Below are 15,366 nucleotides of genomic sequence, written 5' to 3'. Positions count from 1 at the left end.
CTTGACATCAAGACTGAATTTATCTTTATAACTGTCATCTATTATACCTGTTTTTCTCCTCTATATTTAAATTGAATGAACTAAATTGGTCTTTCACACAAGAGCTATTCAGTTACTAGAAGAATGCTATCATATTCTCTCCATCTCCTTGAGTTTCCTTTTCCTTGATCTCATCTCTATAATTTCTAGCATTACAATATACTTTATAAGATATATTACTCAGAACTGAACAGTAAAAATCCAAATGTGGTCTGCCTGGATAGAATACAGAGATCATCACCTTCTCATATCTGAAAGTTATGTCCTTCTTAGTACAGCTTAAGATTACATGAGATTTTTTGGGCTACATCATCCTGCTGATTTGTGTTTACACTAGAACAAACTTTCTCAAATCTTTTTTTGGGGGGACTACCTTCTAAGTATATTTTGTCTTATACAGTATTAGTTTTTAATCCCGAAAGTAAACTTTATATTCTATTGGGTGTCATATTATTAAATTCAGCCTAATTCTTTAGTCTAGCAAAAGATTTTCAAAATAGTCCCTATCCTAATGGAACTACTTGGCATGTGTACATAAATGAATAAATACTGTACATACACATTTATATACATATGTCATAAATGTACCTATATGTACTATGTAATATCCATATGAAAATATATGTATATACCACATACTCATCTGTGTACATGTCCCAAGTAATATATGTGTGTATACATATAGATATGTATATATATGCATATACTTTTCTTTTCATATACACATATATATGACTGTATATATGCATATACATATGTGTTCACATGCACACATATATAAAAGTTTCAACGTGGATCAGAGTACTAACTGGGGAATTGGGAAAATACTTAAGATATGGCATCTAACTGAATCTTTAAGAAAGTTAGGAATTCTAAGAAAGATGTGAGATATATATTCAGGGAATCAGGAGATGATTTTTTTGAAAAGTCAAGCCAATAGGAAATAAATTAAATATGTACACAAAAGATAGAATATTGAATTTCTTCCTATCTTTAAGAAAAGTGTACTGGGAAGAAGTAGAATTTGAGTGGTATGTAGATTGTAGCAAGATGAATAACATGAAATAAGCAAAAATAGCTTAGATTTAGCTCAATGAGAAGGCAACAAATGACAGATTTTTGAACAAAAATCAGGATCAGACCTTTGCTTTGAGTAGCTATGTAGAAGATTAAGTCTATAGAAGAAGGTCTATAAGCTAGGAGACTAATCCAGAGATAAAAGTATAGACAAGAGTTGATAAAGGCTTGAACCAAGGTGAGTGATGGTATGAATGGAGAAAAAGGGACAGATGGAAAAAATGTGGCAATGAGTAGATTCCATAAAATTAAGCAACTGATAACATATGGGGGTGGAGGTAGTGAATAGGAAGAAGCAAAGATGACTCTAATTTTTTTATATTAATTTTGGATGTATGGTGAAACCAATTTAAGCAACTTCTTTATTCACTTTTTTAAGGAAAACTTATGAGTAATCCTTCCACTTATTTCCCTATTTTTTAATGTTGTCTGGCTTCATTTATAGTGAGAATATAACTATCCTTTATCATAATACTAGCTAACATAAAGTGTTTTAAAGTTTGCAAAGCACTGTGTGTGTGTATGTGTATGTAAAACCTTTGCTGTCAAGTCCATTTGGATGAGATTTTTCTCATTGGTGGAGATTAATTATTCAATTCTCTAAGTCTGAAAGTGGTGGAGTTGGCTAGGCTCAAAAGAGAAGATGATTTGTACCAGAATTCTATCTGAGAGAAGCTGCTGAAGGCAAAGGCTCTGGGAACATGTGGAAAGAAGTTTTCTCTCCCTGATTTGCTACAGAAGAATCTTTGGAGAATTTCCTATTGGATGAGATTTGGGACTTTCTTTTTTGGTTAAGTTGAAATACCTCATTTCCAATGTCAGAGCTCATTTACTTTGTGAATTGTCTGGTATATTCTCATATGCATAACTTCTCTGATTTCTGTTTTCTATAGGCTTAGATAAATTGATTTTTCTTCTTTGTTATTTGGTAGGTGTGTTCTTTATATGACTGGCATTTTGATGGGAAAGAAGTCTAGCCTGGAATATATGGTTTGGGGGAGTCTTTTCCCATGAAGGGAGAGCAATCACGAGCTCAGCTGGAACCTAAAAATTATTTCCTTTACATTTACAGTATTTATGGAGGGAAGAAGTAGAAAGATATATTTCTAGCCTAGTATTTTCTCTGAGGAGAGCATAATGGTCTACCTTTGGCCACTTTTTGCAAGAATTAGTCTTGCTCAGAGAAAGGTTAGGAAAGAAGATTCTAGAAGTATCTCTTTATCTCTCCTTTGTAGGCACATATAATTTATATGAGGAAAAAAACTCAACAACTCTATATATGTTGTATACATTTGTATAATAAGGTATGCCAAAATCTCATGCAATTTTCTACTTCAGTAGCTTAAAATTGCACTAAGACCCTTCTCCTGGGAAACCCTATAATATATATTTATAAGTTGTGTATATGTGCATACATCATTATCATCATCATCATCATCATCATTATGGTTACTGTTTAAATAGTGTCTTACTATGTGCCAGACATTATACTGGTGCTTTACAATTATTATTTTCATTTTATCTTCACAACAATCCTGGAAGGTGGGTGTTATTATCCCCATTTCATAGATGAAAAAACTGAGGCTGGTGGAATTAACTGATTTGTCTAGACTCAAAAAGCTATAAAAGTTTGAGGCAGGATTCATACTCAGATCTTTCTGTCTCTGAATCCAAAATTTAGTTCTCTATGAACTTGGTCATGGCCCAAATATTTCCTTTTCAAACAGTAAATCAATGGGGTTTTTTTAGACAGTCTGAAAATATTTGTTTGTCAAGTATTCCATGCTCCCTTTTCTTCCTCTTCTTCACTATCATCAAAGAAGTAGAATGAAATTCTCTATGTCTTTCTTAATGTCTTGTATTTTTCTTCCTATTTTTATGAGTCCTTATACCTCTCTAGTAAACTTCCAAAATCCAAAATCCTGAGATGTAGAATTTAATCTCTGTACCCCATAATTGGTATATTCCTGTGTGTGTGTGTATAATTTTCTTTTCAAAGAAATTTCATTTTAAGGTCATGATATATATATATTTTATAAGTAACCTATATTCATTCAGTCCAGTAGAATAATATAGGAAAAGAAAAGTTAATTGACAATTATTATCACTAAAATAATGTTAACAATTTAAATCTCCTTATCTATAGACAAACTTTTACTGATATTTATTGAATAAAGTATTCATTGGATAATTCTATAGGATAATGATTTATGCATAATAATTCTGCCTATGTCAGTTATTTTAAGGGCCCCATCAATTTTTCATTTGAATGAATATTATAATTAATTTTTTTTTATACTTGGATCTATATTAGAAGGGACTTTGGAAATCACCTAATGTAGTCCTCTTTTTTTTTCAAATGAGAAAACTAAGGTTCAAAGAGGAAAAGTATTTGTCCAAAGCCACATTGCTAGTAAACAGCCTACTCAGCCAGGGTTTTTTTTTTTTTTTTTTACTTCAAATCTAGTGATCTTTCCAATGCATGCCACTGCTTATCCATTAAAATGAGCTTTAAAACAAAAATATGCTATGCAGTCTGTCTTCCATCTACCTTTACCATCTCATTTCATGTTATTTTTAAATTCACTTTTCATTTCAGTCAAAATGGCCTAGTTTTTATTTTTATACAATATCCATTTATATAAATGATCTTCCATCTTCCCTTCTGCTTCTTAGAATCCCTCAATTACATATCACCTCTTGTAGGAGACATTTTGATTCTCTCTGGATGCATTTGCCCTATCAAAGATATTATATCTATATCTATAATGTAGGAACATACATGTATATATGCACATGGCATGTAAATATGTGTGTTGCACACCATTTACATGTGCACAAATTATATCCCGCTAGTATTGGGATCATTAAATTTTGTGTGTGAGTATATGTGTGTATTATAGTTCCATTTAGCAATTGGCTAAACCCTATAAAATTTTAAAACAATCTTTTTAAATGTATAAAATAGAATACATAGGATTACAAAAGAAACCAAATGTATTAAAACATAGTTGTCAAAATCTTTAAAATAAATTCATAGACCTCAAATTAGGAAGTTAGATATAATAGAATATAAATTCTATAAGGGCAGGTACTAGAGATACACAAACACACATACACGTACACACACATAAATATATGCATAGACAATGTAGGTATGTGTGCATATATATATACTCACACACATATATGTATATGTGTTCATATATATTTACATTGCTTAGTCTTGTACATAGTTGATGATTAAGAAATGCTTTTAGTTGAATTGAACAATATGCCCATTAACTGAATTATTTATAATAGGAATTCTTACATCACTAGAAGGTGACATGTGACTCAATAAAATCTTAAAATGCTGTTTTATTTTGGATTATATCTGTATAAATACCTAAACCTTTTAGGAAGTTATAGAAGAATGATATATTAATATAGCCAAGAATTTTCAGGATTTATTCAAAATTGGCCATTTGATTTTATTACACCATACTGCAGCTTTTAAATGGCAAATCAAGAACTTAAATTACTCTAAAAAGAAGAAAAAAAGGAACACACCAGGAATCCAAATTTCAAATAAATTTAAAATAACTTGGCATCAAAAATGTGCTTGCCTTTGAGATTTTAAAAGTATCATAATGAATAACAGCTTTACAATCTAAGATCTTTTATCCTTTAGAAAGCCTTGTGGATGCTAAACAAATTGCCTAACTTGGTTTATGTAAAGGAAATATCAGTGGGTAACATATTGTGACTATTGTATCTTATCAGAGGCAGCTGCTTGCAGAATTCTAGGAGGAATTAAAGTTAGAGTATCAGAAGGTAGCAGGTATCTTTGAATGTATCTTAGGTTATGTAGTCTTCTTAGGTCAGGATCTCTGGCTATGTATCTATCTGGTGGAGCATCAAGTGCCAGGATAGTGATTATATTAATGATTACAACTTGAGCTTTTTATACTTAGTTCAGGTCAAAAGTGGTATGCTACATCTAATTCACAAATACTGCTTTTTATTCCCAGAGCTTCTACTGACTCATTGTTCAGACAGTCTCAGAAACATATATTCTTATCCTGTTAGCTTTTTCAAACATACACAAAATGGAGATAGTAATAATTATATGTGGTCAAAGATCATAGTTAAAATCAAACACTTCATATCTATTGAATTTAAAAAATAATAAAAGGATTATATATCATATATTACCTGCCCCCCCAAAAAATCCTGAGAGATACATCTGCTTGTCAATAATTTTATATACATATGGATATCAGATTACAAAGTAATATAGATTTTTAACTTTTCTGCAATTATACTTTTAAATGACTTCCAGTTTTTATATATTTTTTGTTAACATTTGAGATGAATTACATATTTGCTATTAATCTTGGAGTAAGAAGAATAATTTTATGTTTCAATCTCTGCTACCATTTTAAGGGCATGCACTATTATTTCTATTTGAGTCTGCAGTTGAAGAGGTAACAATTCAGTACTTTATGTATAAACAAATTTCATGACCCTAACATATTCTGATCTTGAGTCATCTCTCTTAAGATATATGTTGATACTAGACTATAATTCATTTTTGATGTTGGGTCTAAATTCAGAAGTTTAAGGCTAATTATAACATCATTTAGATATCTGCCATCATTTTTTATTGAGTCTTTCATTTTATTTCTGGTATGGAACTCTTCATTCTATTCATTTCCAGTTAATGAAAAAAATGTGAGTTTCCTTCCATTTTTCCTGTTTTTCAACATTCTCATTGTTTTGTTCCTTTTTCACCACCCTCTAGTTACTATTATTGACATACTGGGCAAATAGAAACCAATATTATGGATTTCATGTTATCCAAGTATGTAGCAATAGGCAGTCATCTTGGCTACAGACCAGGGCTTCTTAATTATTTTTCTTTTTGGTGTGAGTTATAGAACCCTTTGATGGTCTGGTGAAGTATATGGACTCCTCAGAATAATGTTTTTTAAATACAGAAAGTTTCACATACATACATATATGTATGTATGTAGTTGTGAAAGAAAATGGTTATTTGAAAAGCAGTTATCAGAATATATATTTTTTAAAAAATTCATAGACCCCAGGTTAAAAACTTGCTATAAAAGGTACCATTTGTCATGGTATAATACAATAGGGTTCATATTGGTTTAAAGTTGCATCTTCTATGGGAAACCAATATTGGTGGAACTATTATTTCTCATTGACACTCAGGGCCCCAAATGGTTGCACCCCAATTCAGGTAAACTCTTGATAGGGAGGGAGAGAAATTAGATTCACATAACTCAAAATAGGAAGTAAATTTGAGGACTTTTTTTTTTTCTTGTAATTCTTTCTTCCTTTGTAATTTAGGACATTCTGATGATCACAGATTTTCCTTCTCTTAAACTTTGGTAAGTGTGTCCTTATTTTCTTTTGGAATGATAATTGGTATCAGCTTGAGCACTCTGTAAATACTGGAATGCTTCTTCACAGTTTCATTTTCTGACACATTTAAAAACTGCTTTGCATGCTACCAGTATTTAAATGGCTGAAAGTCTTTAAAAGTACATTGCTATTCTTTAAATAGACTTGGATGCTACTCACACAAATAACAAGGGCTTCCATGTCACCTTCAGTTACCAAAATGTCTTTAGGCATGCCAAGTATTTGTACTTGTGAAAGTTTTTCAAGGATTTTATCCCTTTTACCGCATGATTGACAGGTACTCTGAAGGTTATTTGGCAGTTGCTATTGAAAGTAAGTCCTGCCATGTATGAACAGCTTTAATTAACCACTTTTCATTTTGGCAACCTGAGCTTGATATTCTGAACATGTTGTCTAAAAGAGAATATTCTGGTACTTAGACAAAGTTCCTTCTGGAACCCTTCAATTGCATGCTGAGCAATCTGATGGGAAGGTAACTGTGTTGTTCAAAAATAACTTGGGAATTTGGGACAGAAAAAAAATCAGAAGGCAACACTAGTTTATACATGGGCCTGTGTATATTAGGCCAAATTCACCTAATCATTGAGGAGTTTCTCAAAGAAAGGGAAATTTAGATTCATTGATTCAGTCAGTTGAAATTTATTAAGCAATTCTACATATCAAGCACTGTGCTGTGCTGTGTATTGGTATATTAAAACAACCACAACACAACCACCCCTGACAGAGGTGTCATAATACATTGGAATAACATATACATTGATCTATATATGAAATTATTTTGTGTACATTTTTCTTCCTCCATTACAATGTGAAATCAAGAATATTAATGATTTTGTTTGTATTGCTAGTAGCTGGCACAGAGTCCAGCAAATAGTAAATATTTAATTAATGTTTATTGGTTATTTTGATATACAAAGTAAATCCAGATAATTAGGGATAATAACTGGAGTTGTTAGGGAAGGTATCTTGTAGAAGGTGGATCCTGAACTAACTGTTGGGAGGAATTGGAAAGTTCCAGAAATAGTTTTGGATAGGAAGGAAGTTCCAGGAATAGAAGGGGGAATACATGTTCAAAGAAATGGTGGTAGGAGAAGAAATGGCATGGGATGGAATAATGAACAGATTGAGTTGGCTGTAAAAAAGGGTTTGTTATGGGGATTAATATGCAATAAGCCTGGAGATAGTCTTGAATGAAACAGGGTATTTGTGTTATCCTAGATCTAATAGGAAATAACTTAATCTTCCTAAGTAAGGGAATGATATGGTTAATATGATGTTTTAGGAATTTGGAGGCTGGATGGAACTGAAGTAGGAAACATGCCAAATTTAAATGAAATTAATTGGGAATTATTTTAAAAATAAATAAAAATAGAGACAGCTAGGTGATGCAGTAGATAGAATACCAGCCCTGAAGTCAGGAGGACCTGAGTTCAAATCTGATCTCAGACACTTAACACTTCCTAGCTGTGTGACCCTGGGCAAGTCACTTAACCCGAACTGCCTCAGCAAAATAATAATAATAATATTAAAATAAATCAATAAACAAAAATACAATAAGACATGGATAATGGTGACATATGGTGTTCTAAGCCATTATCTATCTGCAGACATCCTTATGTACAATTCAGTGGCTCCATTTTAGTTTGAGTTTAACACCACTGGTATATAGGATATATTGAAAAGGATAGAGACTTGTGACAAGAATACATATTGAGAGAGTATTTAAGACACTTAACAGGGTATATTTGCAGTATATTTGAGGTAAAAAAACAAAACAAAACAAAACAACAAAAAAACAAAACAAAACATGATGAGATCCCGAATCTGGGTAATGTGCATGGAAAGAAAGAAACAGATTTTAAAAAGTATTACCGAAATAGAATCAAGAAAATATAGCAGCTGATTATGTTAAGATATTATGGGAGAGTGAAGTGTCAAGCATGACAGAATGATATTGCTTTCAAAAAAAAAATAGGAAGTTAGAGAAACAAATCATTTCCCCTCAATTTACAGATGAAGAAACTAAGGCTCAATTTAAGTGACTTGCTTAATAACATATGGCTAGTAAGGAACATGGATAGATTTCCATTTCAAAGTTTGAACTCCAAATTCAATGCACTTTCCATTTTGTCACATTGTTTACACGATGCTTGGGGTAACTAGGTGGCTCAGTGGATAGAACACCAGCCCTGAAGTCAGGAGGACCTTAGTTCAAATGGGACCTCATACTTAACACTCCCTAGCTGTGTGACCTTAAGCAAGTAACTTAACCACAACTGCCTCAGCAAAAAAAAAAAAAAAAGAAAGAAAGAAAGAAAGAAAGAAAGAAAAAAGAAACATACTCTCTGAATACACAATGCTTACTGTAGTCTTTTTCTAAATAAAGTAGAATACTAAGCATTTTAATTGTTAACTATATTCCAACCACTGTGATTAAATATGTACTTGCCCTCAAGGAATTTATAGTATAATGAAGGAAAAGCAATCTATATATAAAAAAAAGCCATATAACATAAATAGGAGATATATATCTATATAGATGGATATATATGTATGTGTATATGTGTGTATATATACATATATATATATATTTATGAAATAAATGTGTGTGTGTATGTATGAAATAGAAGGTAATCTTAGTAGGAAGAGTTTTCATAATAGGAATATAATGGAAAGATCTCTCTACAACATGTGATGTTTGAGGTGAGTGTTGAAGGAAGCCAGAGATTCTAAGAAGTAGAGATGAAAAGGGAAATATGGAGGACAACTAGTACAAAAGCATGGGAGTAAAAGATAAAGTATCTTATGTGAGGAACAACAAGTAGACTAGTGTAGCTGTACAAAAGTGTGTGTGAAGGGCAATAAAGAACAATGAAACTGTCTAGGTAGGAAGGGCCTATCTGGGAAGATTTTTAAACAAAGGACTTCCTGTTTGATTCTGGAGTTTATAGGAGATACCAGTTCCATTGAGTGAGGATAATCACATGGACAAACACACCTTTAGGGAAATCACTTTGGCAGCTTTGGGTAGAGAGAAACTGGGGGTGGGGAGAGGGAAGGTTAGATTGGAGTGGGGCACAGAAACCAATCAGAAGCTTATAGCAATAATCTATCTAGACAAGAGGTGATGAGAGCCTGAAATGAATGGTGGCTGTGTAAATGGAAAGAAGGGGATATATAAAGGATGTTGTGAAGCAGGGGAAAAAGAAAACATTTTAAAATGTGCTGATTTTATTTGAACAATATAATATACAATTAAAAAACATATATGCTATACAATAGACATATATACATATTCTCATGATGTGTTTAACATGCATACAAATATGGATGTTGCACATTTGTGTACAGCATATACATGTGATATGCATGTATTGCACTGTAGACACAAAACTGTCCTGTGTATATATACATTTATGCATACACATATATGTGTATATACATGCATAGAGTTTTAAAGCCCTAAAGCCATAATTCATGATTCTAAGTATGTTTCTATATCTCAAAGCATTTTGAAAGTGGGTCATATCCCTATATAGGGTCACATAACTGAATGTGGGGATCATGAAGATTTTAGCAATGGTAATAAATATCAAATATTCCACCAAATATTCCATTTTTATGTAAAAATAAACAAGGACAACCATCTCATTAATGTGCAAATTTGCTTTCATCTTTTTTTTTTAACTCTTTTATTAATTTTTATAATTATAACATTTTCTTTGACAATACATATGTATAGGTAGTTTTTTTTTTTTTTTTAACAACATTATCCCTTGTACTCCCTTCTGTTCTGAGTTTTTCCCCTCCTTCCCTCCACCCCCTCCCCTAGATGGCAGGCATTCCCATACATATTAAATATCTTATAGTATATTTTAGGTACAATATATATGTGCAGAACTTCATTCTGTTGTTGTTGTTGCAAAGGAAGGATTGTGGTTCACAAGGTAAAAATAATCTGGGAAGAGAAACAAAACAAAACAAAACAAACAAAAAAACAAAACAAAACAATGCTCTCAGTTTACACTCATTTCCCAGTGTCCCTTTTCTGGGTGTAGCTGATTCTGTCCATGATTGGTCAATTGGAATTGGATTAGCTCTTCTCTATGTTGAAGATATCCACTTCCATCAGAATACATCAGCATATAGTATCATTGTTGAAGTGTATAATGATCCCCTTGTTCTGCTTGTTTCACTCAGCATCAGTTGATATAAGTCTCTCCAAGCCTCTCTGTATTCCTCCTGTTGGTCATTTCTTACAGAACAATAATATTCCATAACATTCATATACTATAATTTACCCAACCATTCTCCAATTGATGGACATCCATTCATCTTCCAGTTTCTAGCCACTATGAAAAGGGCTGCCACAAACATTTTGGCACATACAGATCCCTTTCCCTTCTTTAGTATTTCCTTGGGGTATAAGCCCAGTAGTAGCACTGCTGGATCAAAAGGTATGTACAGTTTGATAACTTTTTGGGCATAATTCCAGATTGCTCTCCAGAATGGTTGGATTCTTTCACAACTCCACCAACAACGCATCAGTGTCCCAGTTTTCCCACAGCCCCTCCAACATTCATCGTTATTAGTTCCTGTCATCTTAGCCAATCTGACAGGTGTGTAATGATATCTCAGAGTTGTCTTAATTTGCATTTCTCTGATTATTAGTGATTTGGAACACTCTTTCATATGAGTGGAAATAGTTTTAATTTCATCATCTGAAAATTATCTGTTCATATCCTTTGACCATTTATCATTTGGAGAATGGCTTGATTTCTTATAAATTAAAGTCAATTCTCTGTATATTTTGGAGATGAGGCCTTTATCAGAACCTTTCACTGTAAAAATGTTTTCCCAATTTGTTACTTCCCTTCTAATCTTGTTTGCATTAGTTTTGTTTGTGCAGAAACTTTTTAATTTGGCATAATCAAAATTTTCTATTTTGTGATCAATAATGGTCTCTAGTTCTCCCTTGGGCACAAACTCCTTCCTCCTCCACAAGTCCGAGAGGTAAACCATCCCATGTTCCTCCAATTTATTTATGATTTCATTCTTTATGCCTAAATCTTGGACCCATTTTGCTCTTATCTTAGTATGTGGTGTTAAATGTGGGTCCATGCCTAGTTTTTGCCATGCTAATTTCCAGTTTTCCCAGCAGTTTTTGTCAAATAATGAATTCTTATCCCAAGATTTGGGATTTTTGGGTTTATCAAACACTAGATTGCTATTTTTATTCACTATCTTGCCCTGTGAACCTAACCTATACCACTGATCAACTAGTCTATTTCTTAGCCAATACCAAATGGTTTTGGTGACTGTTGCTTTATAATACAGTTCTAGATCAGGTACAGCTAGACCACCTTCATTTAATTTTTTTTTCATTACTTCTCTTGAAATTCTTGACCTTTTGTTCTTCCATATGAATTCTGTTGTTATTTTTTCTAAGTCATTAAAATAGTTTCTTGGGAGTCTGATTGGTATAGCACTAAATAGATAAATTAGTTTAGGGAGTATTGTCATCTTAATTATATTCGCTCGGCCTATCCAAGAGCACTGAATGTCTTTCCAATTATTTAAATCTGACTTTATTTTTGTGGCAAGTGTTTCATAATTCCTGACTCTCCTTTGATAGATATATTCCCAAATATTTTATACTATCGACCGTTATTTTGAATGGAATTTCTCTTTGTATCTCTTGCTGTTGGATTGTGTTGGTAATGTATAAAAATGCTGAGCATTTATGTGGATTTATTTTGTATCCTGCAACTTTGCTAAAACTCTGAATTATTTCTAATAGCTTTTTAGCAGAGTCTTTGGGGTTCTCTAAGTATACCATCATCTCATCTGCAAAGAGTGATAATTTGATTTCCTCTTTTCCTACTCTAATTCCTTGAATCTCTTTCTTGGCTCTTATTGCCCAGGCTAGAGTTTCTAGTACTATATTGAATAGTAATGGTGATAGTGGGTAACCTTGTTTCACTCCTGATCTTACAGGGAAAGGTTCTAGTTTATCGCTATTACATATGATGTTTACTGAAGGTTTTAAATATATGCTCGTTATTATTTTAAGGAATAGTCCATTTATTCCTATACTCTCAAGCGTTTTTAGTAGGAATGGATGTTGGATTTTATCAAATGCTTTTTCTGCATTTATTGAGATAATCATATGGTTTTTATTAATTTGATTATTAATATGGTCAATTATACTAATAGTTTTCCTAATATTAAACCAGCCCTGCATTCCTGGTATAAATCCCACTTGGTCATAGTGTATTATCCTGGGGATGATTTTCTGAAGTCTTTTTGCTAATCTCTTATTTGAGATTTTAGCATCAATGTTCCTTAAGGAAATTGGTCTATAGTTTTCTTTCTCAGTTTTCGATCTACCTGGTTTAGGTATCAGTACCATGTCTGTGTCATAGAAGGAATTTGGTAGGACTCCTTCAAGCCCTATTTTTTCAAATAGTTTACATAGCATTGGAGTTAGTTGTTCTTTAAATGTTTGGTAGAATTCACATGTAAATCCATCTGGTCCTGGGGACTTTTTCTTAGGAAGTTGGTTAATAGCTTGTTCTATTTCTTTTTCTGAAATGGGACTATCTAGGCTACTTACTTCTTCCTCTGTTAATCTGGGCAAGCTATATTTTTGAAGGTATTCTTCCATTTCATTTAAGTTATCGAATTGATTGGCATAAAGTTGAACAAAGTAGCTCCTAACTATTGTTCTAATTTCCTCTTCATTAGTGGTGAGTTCTCCCTTTTCATTTACAAGACTAACAATTTGCTTTTTCTCTTTCCTTTTTTTTAATCAGGTTTACTAAGGGTTTGTCTATTTTGTTGGTTTTTTCATAAAACCAACTCTTAGTTTTATTAATTAATTCAATAGTTTTTTTACTTTCAATTTTATTAATCTCACCTTTTATTTTTTGAATTTCAAGTTTTGTGTTTGTCTGGGGGGTTTTAATTTGTTCCTTTTCTAGTAATTTTAGTTGTAAGCCCAATTCGTTTGCCCTCTCTTTCTCTATTTTATGCAAGTAGGCCTGTAGAGATATAAAACTTCCCCTTATTACTGCTTTGGCTGTATCCCACACATTTTGGTATAATGTCTCATTATTGTCATTTTCTTGGGTGAAGTTATTAATTATGTCTATGATTTGCTGTTTTACCCAATCATTCTTTAGTATAAGATTATTTAGTTTCCAATTATTTTTTGGACTATTTTCCCCTGGCTTTTTGTTAAATGTAATTTTGATTGCATTGTGGTCTGAAAAGGATGTATTTACTATTTCTGCCTTACTGCATTTGATTTTGAGGTTTTTATGCCCTAGTATATGATCAATTTTTGTATAGGTTCCATGAACTGCTGAGAAGAAAGTATACTCCTTTCTGTCTCCATTTAGCTTTCGCAAAGATCTATCATATCAAACTTTTCTAGTATTCTATTTACCTCTTTGACTTCTTTCTTATTTATTTTGTGGTTTGATTTATCTAATTCTGAGAGTGCAAGGTTGAGATCTCCCACTATCATAGATTTGGTGTCTATTTCTTCTTGCAGCTCTCTTAATTTCTCTTTTAAGAATTTAGATGCTGCACCACTTGGTGCGTATATGTTTAATATTGATACTGCTTCATTATTGATGCTACCCTTTAGCAGGGTATAATGCCCTTCTCTTTTAATTAGATCAATTTTTGTTTTTGCTTGATATGAGATGAGGATGGCTACCCCTGCTTTTTTGGCTTTGCCTGAAGCATAGTAGATTCTGTTCCACCCTTTTACTTTTAGTTTGAATGTATCACCCTGTTTCAGGTGTGTTTCCTGTAAACAACATATAGTAGGATTCTGACTTTTAATCCAGTTGCTAACTGCTTCCTCTTTATGAGGCAGTTTGCCCCATTCACATTTATGGTTAAAATGACTAATTCTATATTGCTTGCCATCCTATTAACCCTTGCTTATGCTTTTCCCCTTTCCTTCCCTCTTACCCCCCTTCCCAGTATTAAAATTGTGAACACCACTTAATTTTCACAGCCCTCCCTTTTTAGTATCCCTCTCCCACCTTAAAGTTCCTCCCCTTATTTTACCCCTTTTCCTCACAATTTCTGTATTCCCTTTCCCTTAACTTACTCCTTCCCTCTCACTTTTAAATGAAGTGGAAGAAGTTTCACCATAAATCGAATATGTCTATTGATACACACTAAGTTCATCTCCCTCCTTTCTTTCTCTCAGATATAATAGGTTACCTTTTTCTCTTTATGAGATGTAGTACCACCACTTTACACTTTTTTATGATATAATTTTCTTTCCACCTCTAGTTTCTAGGACAAATTATACATATGTTCTTTACATATTTTTATGGCAGAAGTATAGTTCTCAAGATTTCTTTTTACCTTTTTAGAAATCTCTTGAGTTCTGTATTTGAAGATCAAACCTTTTATGTAGGTCTGCTTTTTTCATCAAAAATAGATGGAATTCATTTATTTCGTTAAATGTCCGTCTTCTTCCCTGGAAAACGATGCTCATTTTTGCTGGGTAAGCTATTCTTGGCTGCATACTAAGTTCCTTAGCCTTTCAGAATATCATGTTCCAGGCCCTGCATTCTTTTAATGTGGATGCTGCTAGATCCTGGGTTATCCTTATTGTGAATCCTCCATATCTGAATTGCTTTTTTCTAGCAGCTACCAATATTTTTTCCTTTGTCTGATGGTTCTTCAACTTGGCCACTATATTTCTTGGCGTTTTGATTTTAGGGTCCCTTTCAGTAGGTGATCGATGAATTTTTTCAATGTCTATTTTACCCTCTGTTTCCAAAACGTCTG

At 32.6% G+C, this 15,366-nt stretch overlaps 1 protein-coding gene across 10 annotated transcripts in view; it reads left to right on the top strand.

Moving 5' to 3' along the window:
• The window catches only part of SLC16A7 (solute carrier family 16 member 7), a 248,355-nt gene that overhangs the window by 67,453 nt on the left and 165,536 nt on the right, over positions 1 to 15,366 (top strand). For 6 of the 10 annotated variants that reach the window (XM_074269803.1, XM_074269802.1, XM_074269809.1 and 3 more), the window contains exon 2: positions 6,472 to 6,512. The exons of the other annotated variants lie outside the window; for them this stretch is intronic. The gene's annotated coding sequence lies outside the window, so the exon portion shown is untranslated. The remainder of the gene's footprint in view (positions 1 to 6,471; positions 6,513 to 15,366) is intronic. 10 annotated transcript variants of the gene reach the window in all.

This window comes from Sminthopsis crassicaudata, chromosome 5 (assembly GCF_048593235.1).
Source record: "Sminthopsis crassicaudata isolate SCR6 chromosome 5, ASM4859323v1, whole genome shotgun sequence".
In the NCBI taxonomy this organism is placed as follows: Eukaryota; Metazoa; Chordata; class Mammalia; order Dasyuromorphia; family Dasyuridae; genus Sminthopsis; species Sminthopsis crassicaudata.
Note: the sequence above shows the minus strand (reverse complement) of the source record. Positions and strands in the feature narration are given on the sequence as shown.